The 6,000-nt window shown below is 30.9% G+C and overlaps 1 pseudogene; it reads left to right on the forward strand.

Annotated features, from left to right (window-relative positions):
* Nucleotides 1-3,488: 3,488 nt before the first annotated feature.
* LOC141697827 (protein SRG1-like) lies at nucleotides 3,489-5,149 on the forward strand (annotated as a pseudogene).
* The last annotated feature ends 851 nt before the right edge of the window (nucleotides 5,150-6,000 follow it).

Raw genomic sequence — 6,000 nt, forward strand, 5'->3', positions numbered from 1 at the left:
CTTCAGCTTTTGTCATAAACATTGGAGACATTTTGGAGGTATATATATTGTGTCCATGTTGCGTGTTGATGATTTCTTCTTCATTTTTATGTTATTTAGACTTGGTGATTAGAACATACCCTAGCATTGAACATACGTTTCTAACGCCGAACTTGCAAGGAGATTTTGGTCCTGCACGGAGCCTTCTCACGTCTGAAACTTCTCCAAAATTTAAAAGGATCAATACTATGAATTTCCTCAAGCGGTTATTTACTCTGAAGCTTGATGGGAAATCTTATGTGGACAGTCATATAACCCGTTTATACTATATATCAACTGCCCTTAATTATTCAAGTACTTTCAAGTCAGTGTTGTTGCTATATAATGTTATTGGCTTCTCCGGGAGTAGTAAAATTTCAGCAATTATCATTTATTGAATAAAAACTATTGAGGTTACAGTAACCTCAATAGTAAGTTACATGTACACGGGTATAGAATTCTATGTTACTTTTAATGAAATATGAAATTATTGGAATCAAATTTTAATAATTAAAATATTTTTATTTTTCATAAAATTCTTTATAATTTTTTAATTAAATAATAAAATTGTTCGAATCATATTATTATTACAATACTTCTATTTCCCTTATTATTTTATATTATTTTTTAATGATACGGTACTTGATTTTACCGTATTTCCGTTTCAACCCGCCCCTTTTAATGATACTTGGTTTCGATGTATGTTGGTTTCTATGAAGAATATGTTACTAGTTTTATCACCCGAGAAAGGCATCGGCTATCTCTATTTTGCAAAAAGTATTACTGATTTTTTGTGCACGTTTACGGTATTTGTGTGTTGTTGATATGATATTTTGTGGTTCATGTTAGAAGAACTAAATAATGTCACGATGAACATTCATGAGTCCATATTGTATGGTGAGTATTAAATTTAGAGTGCAGTTTTACCAATAAAAATAGTGTTATTCTATCTTAATGATTTGTTCCATAATATTCAGAACATGATATAATAATATTATTAAATAATAATATAATAAGTAATGTATTATCAAAAATTATTACTCTATTTAATTCACAAATATCTAATCCTAAATTTGATAATAAAATTATTGTATAAATTAAAAAAAATTATAATTATGCTATTGTGCACGAACATAAAGTTAGTATATCGAAATTTGTTAATTACCCAAATCTCGATGATTGAAAAAATATGATTTTATAGTAACATATTATTAAAAACTTATTTATTTAATTTTGAAATGTCTAATTTAAATTTATAATATGATTCTGTATAAATTAAAAATTAATTACAATCATAATACTGTACACGTTTATAAAATTATTATATTAAAATGAGTTAATTACTCAAGTCTCAAGTTATTTTAATATATATGGATAATAAATTAAATAGATTGAGCCGTGCAATGTAAAGAAATAACCATGTAGCTCCATAGCTAATGTTATTAAAATATAATAAAATGGATATTTATCTCAATTAGTTGTAGTCATTAATTTGCACATATGTATCTCTATGCCAACAATGATTTGTCATCTTTAAGAAAATACAACGGCAAAAAGTAACTTTGAATGAAATGTTTCCCACAAAATTCATACCGTATATATTAAAAGATAGCAATAATTTTGCTATTTTACATGAGCATAAAGTTAGTATATCGAAATAAGTTAATTACTTATATCTCGATGATGAAAAAATAGTATTATTAATATACTGTCAAAAGAAAATTTATTCGATGTATGAATGTCTAATTCTAAATTTAATAATAAAAGTTTACATGAATTAAAAAAATATTATAATATTATTATTTTACACGAGTAAAAAGTTAGTATATTTAAATGAGTTAATTACACAAGTCTCGAATTATTTTATTTTAAATAAATATTAAATTACATAGGTTGAATCACCGAATATAAAGAAACAAATCTCTAACTCAATAGTTCATGTTAATAATATATAAGCAATGGGTCTTTAATTCAATTAGTTGAAGTCATTAATTTGCATATAGGTATATGGTTAACAACTCATATGATTTAGTAGCTTAGTGGTATGCTATTGTATATGGTTAACAACTCATATGATTTAGTACCTTAGTGGTATGCTATTGTATAGAATATTTGCAAGACCAGGGTTCGATTCCCACCAAAATCATTTTTTTATAAATGGTAACTATAAGGGCAATTTAGACATTTCAAGCTAAATAAAAATAAAATATCTCACAAATGCCCTATGTTGGGCTATTATATATTATAATAGAAGATAGATTATGATACTTCTATTTTCCTTGGAACTTTTATTTATATATTAAGTAAAAAAATAATCATTAGAAGAAACATGTTTTAGAAGAAAATCACTAGACTCATCCAAGTTATTCAATCGGCCAATCAAGTCATTGAAGCAATTGCGAGGATCTCTTTTATCTTCTTCCATCTCGAGCCCGAACGAATTGATCCATGGTGCAAGTCAACCGCCAGACTAATTTTTATTTCACTAACATATGATTCCAAATTAGGAGTCACCTTCAGTTTTTTCAGGTTTATTAAGATGCATACAAAGATAACTTCAAATTGTATATTTCATATTTTCTTTTATGAATAAAGTATTGGATAAAAAATAAAAATAAAAAGTGTAAACTTATGATTTTTTTTCAACTCAAAATAGGTGTAAGAAATCAAAGAGAATATTAATTGGGTAAGAAGAGAATGTGATATCTTGGCATCAAATTTCGGAAATTTAAGACCCCAACGTCATTATTGTCATGGTTGAGTGATTGCGTAAAACTGCTTCACAGTAAGGATGAATGCATAAACTTGCATTTCAACAAGCACCATAAACGAAAAATATGAATGTGTAAATTAAAACATTTTTTTGCAATTATACAAAAGCCAAAATAAATAGGGTTATAAATTCCAACACCGTGACCTCCTACTTAAATCCAGAGTGTTAATTACTTGAAATCGAAACTAGAACATCGAGATGTTAAGCCTAGCCTCAACCCGGGGCTGGGGTATCATCCGGCACTTGTGTGGTTCTGATCGGACTGGCATTTGATACCTCGTTTTACGAGACGAGAACGAGTAGCAAACTCTTTATTCTCAAAAAAAATTAGGCATTTATCCTCGGCAAAGATGGTCTGTCAACCAAACAGTTATGTGCTTGTTTAATAGTACATACTTAGACTTTTATGGTCCAGAATTTAAATGTCATCCCTGGGTCTTATTTTTGGCCAAAATTGTTTTACATTTTTCAAAAAACCCCTTCAACATTTTTGAATAAAACTTCGATTGAATGCAAACAAAAAAAGTATCGTTCATTTTCTAGCAATTAGGCACATCTCGACTAATCCAGGAGCGAGTCTAACCAGACCTGTACTTATTAGTAAACGGGGACCAGGCCACAATCAATTGATATGTGAATAAGTTTGTCTATATAAACTCCCTTGCACCGCATAGGCAAATGTACAAAACATTTACCATATTCAGCTAATTAGAGCATTTGATAGCAAAAAATGGAAGTAGCAAAAGGAACAGTTCTAGGGAGGTCTCTCCAAGTACCTTCAGTCTATGAAATAGCCAAGGAAAAGATTGCTGCAGTACCATCCCGATACGTACGTTCCGATCAAGAACCTATTTTTTCCAGCCCCAATCCTGAACTTGAAGTCCCTGTAATCGATATGGAGATCTTACTTGACGGAGATGTTATGGACACTGAGCTAAATAAATTGCACCATGCGTGTAAAGACTGGGGTTTCTTTCAGGTACTAATCATTATTTTTAACTATAAGTCTATGCATTTGTCTTATGACTTATGAGCTTGCAACAGTTTATAAATTAATATATGTCCACCCAACTTATAAGTCGAATTAACAATTTATAAGCTCATATGTTAAATGTGAGCAACGACTTTTTTTTATTAACATATTTCTAACCATAATTCTGTAACTTGCAAACAGAGACATTATCCATTTAGTGATTTTTCCGCATACTATAAGTATTCGTTAGAAATAATCATGGATCATGGACTAAATTTGGCTTACAAATTTTATGTGTCTATGAAGCTGATAAATCACCGGGTCAGCGATTCATTATTGGATCAAGTGAAAACTGAGGTTGCAGAGTTCTTTAAGCTGCCACTTGAAGAAAAGAAAAAGTTTGGTCAATTAGACGGAGATGTAGAAGGATATGGACAAGCATTCGTAGTGTCAAATGAGCAGAAGCTTGACTGGGCCGACATGTTTTACATGATCACCCTCCCTGCCGATCTAAGAAAACCTCACTTAATGCCACAACTCCCTCTTCCATTCAGGTGATTACGAAATTTCTCTAAGAGGTACAATATTATAACGAATATAAATAAACTACAATAATAATTTAATCAATATACAGAAATGCCATAGAGGCTTATGCAAGGGAGTTGAAAAGCTTGGCCATGAAAATTCTTAAATTCATGGAAAAAGCTCTTAAAAATGAACCCTGAAGAAATGGAAGTGCTATTTGACGAAGGTATGCAATCAATGAGGATGAACTATTATCCTCCATGCCCTCAACCAGATCAAGTTATTGGAATCGCGCCTCATAGTGACAGTGTTGGCCTCACCATCCTTCTTCAACTAAACGAAACTGAAGGCCTCCAGGTTAGGAAGGACGGCATTTGGGTACCAATTAAACCATTGCCTTCAGCTTTTGTTGTAAACATTGGAGACATTTTGGAGGTACGTATAATGTATCAATGTTGTTGATTGAGTTCTTCGTCATTTTTATGATTTTTAGACTTGTTGATTTAAATAGCTACTTTGAATATATAGGTTGTAACTAACGGAACGTACCTTAGCATTGAGCATAGAGGCGTTGTAAACTCTGAGAAGGAAAGAATGTCCATTGCTACTTTTCTTAACTCCAACTTACAAGGAGATTTCGGTCCTGCACCAAGCCTTCTCTCGTCGGAAATCTTATCTAGACACTCTAAGGATATAACGCTTAGGTTGTATAATTCGACCGTCCTTATAATGTAACTTCTTTCAAGTCGGTGTTGTTACTCATTATTGGCTTCTCCAGAAGAAGTAAAATTTTATCAAATATGAATTGAATAATTAATAAATCAAAATAACAATATCAACAAATTTACCAATTTTTCTAAGATACGCATGCTTTTCTTGATTATATAAAGGGTTTCATGATCTCGTAAATACTAAATAACTGTGTAACCTCCTTTTCTAGTATGAATTAATAATACTATTAATTATACAATCTCTTGGAAATTCAATTTCTATTTGACTACGAAGATATTTTTTTTTTCTATTTTAGAACTTTCATTGCTAAAATAGGTGGCTCCAATAACACAAATACATGGAGGAAGAGTTAGGAAAAAACATAAATAATTATCTACATATATTTTTTTTTCTTTTCCGGTGATATCACCCTCAAAATGATCTAACATTACCTGATCAACAAACGCATCTAATATAGCTGATGTAGCATGATAGTTGGCGGCACTACAAGAAAAACATGTCCGGACAACACTAATTATACAACAGTTGACAAAAGAATCATTGTCCCAAAATGACGGACAACGGTTTTTTTTGCCCTCCGATAACCATTGTCTTATCCAAGGTTTATACAACGGTTTTGTGAACCGTTGTTAAAAACCGCTGTGTCAGCCTGTTTTCCTTGTAGTGCGGGGACATGGGCTCAGCATAATTCCTCTAATTCCTTCTCTACCGCGTATGAATATTACTCTTCCAAAATATTAGTTGACTTTTTCGATGTATGTATGATGCATAAAAAAGGATAATTTTATAGTTGCTGATTAAAGAAAAATTAGGAAATGCACGACTCCAACATCATTATTGTTATTGTTGAATTGATTTGGCGGAATACTTCTTTAGTGGAGCTAAGGATGAATGTATATTCTACAAGCAACATAACGAAAACATGAATGTGTAAATTAAAATGTTTATTTTGCAATCATACATAAAAAGAACTGATGGG

Source organism: Apium graveolens, chromosome 11, assembly GCF_009905375.1.
Source record: "Apium graveolens cultivar Ventura chromosome 11, ASM990537v1, whole genome shotgun sequence".
Lineage (NCBI taxonomy): Eukaryota > Viridiplantae > Streptophyta > Magnoliopsida > Apiales > Apiaceae > Apium > Apium graveolens.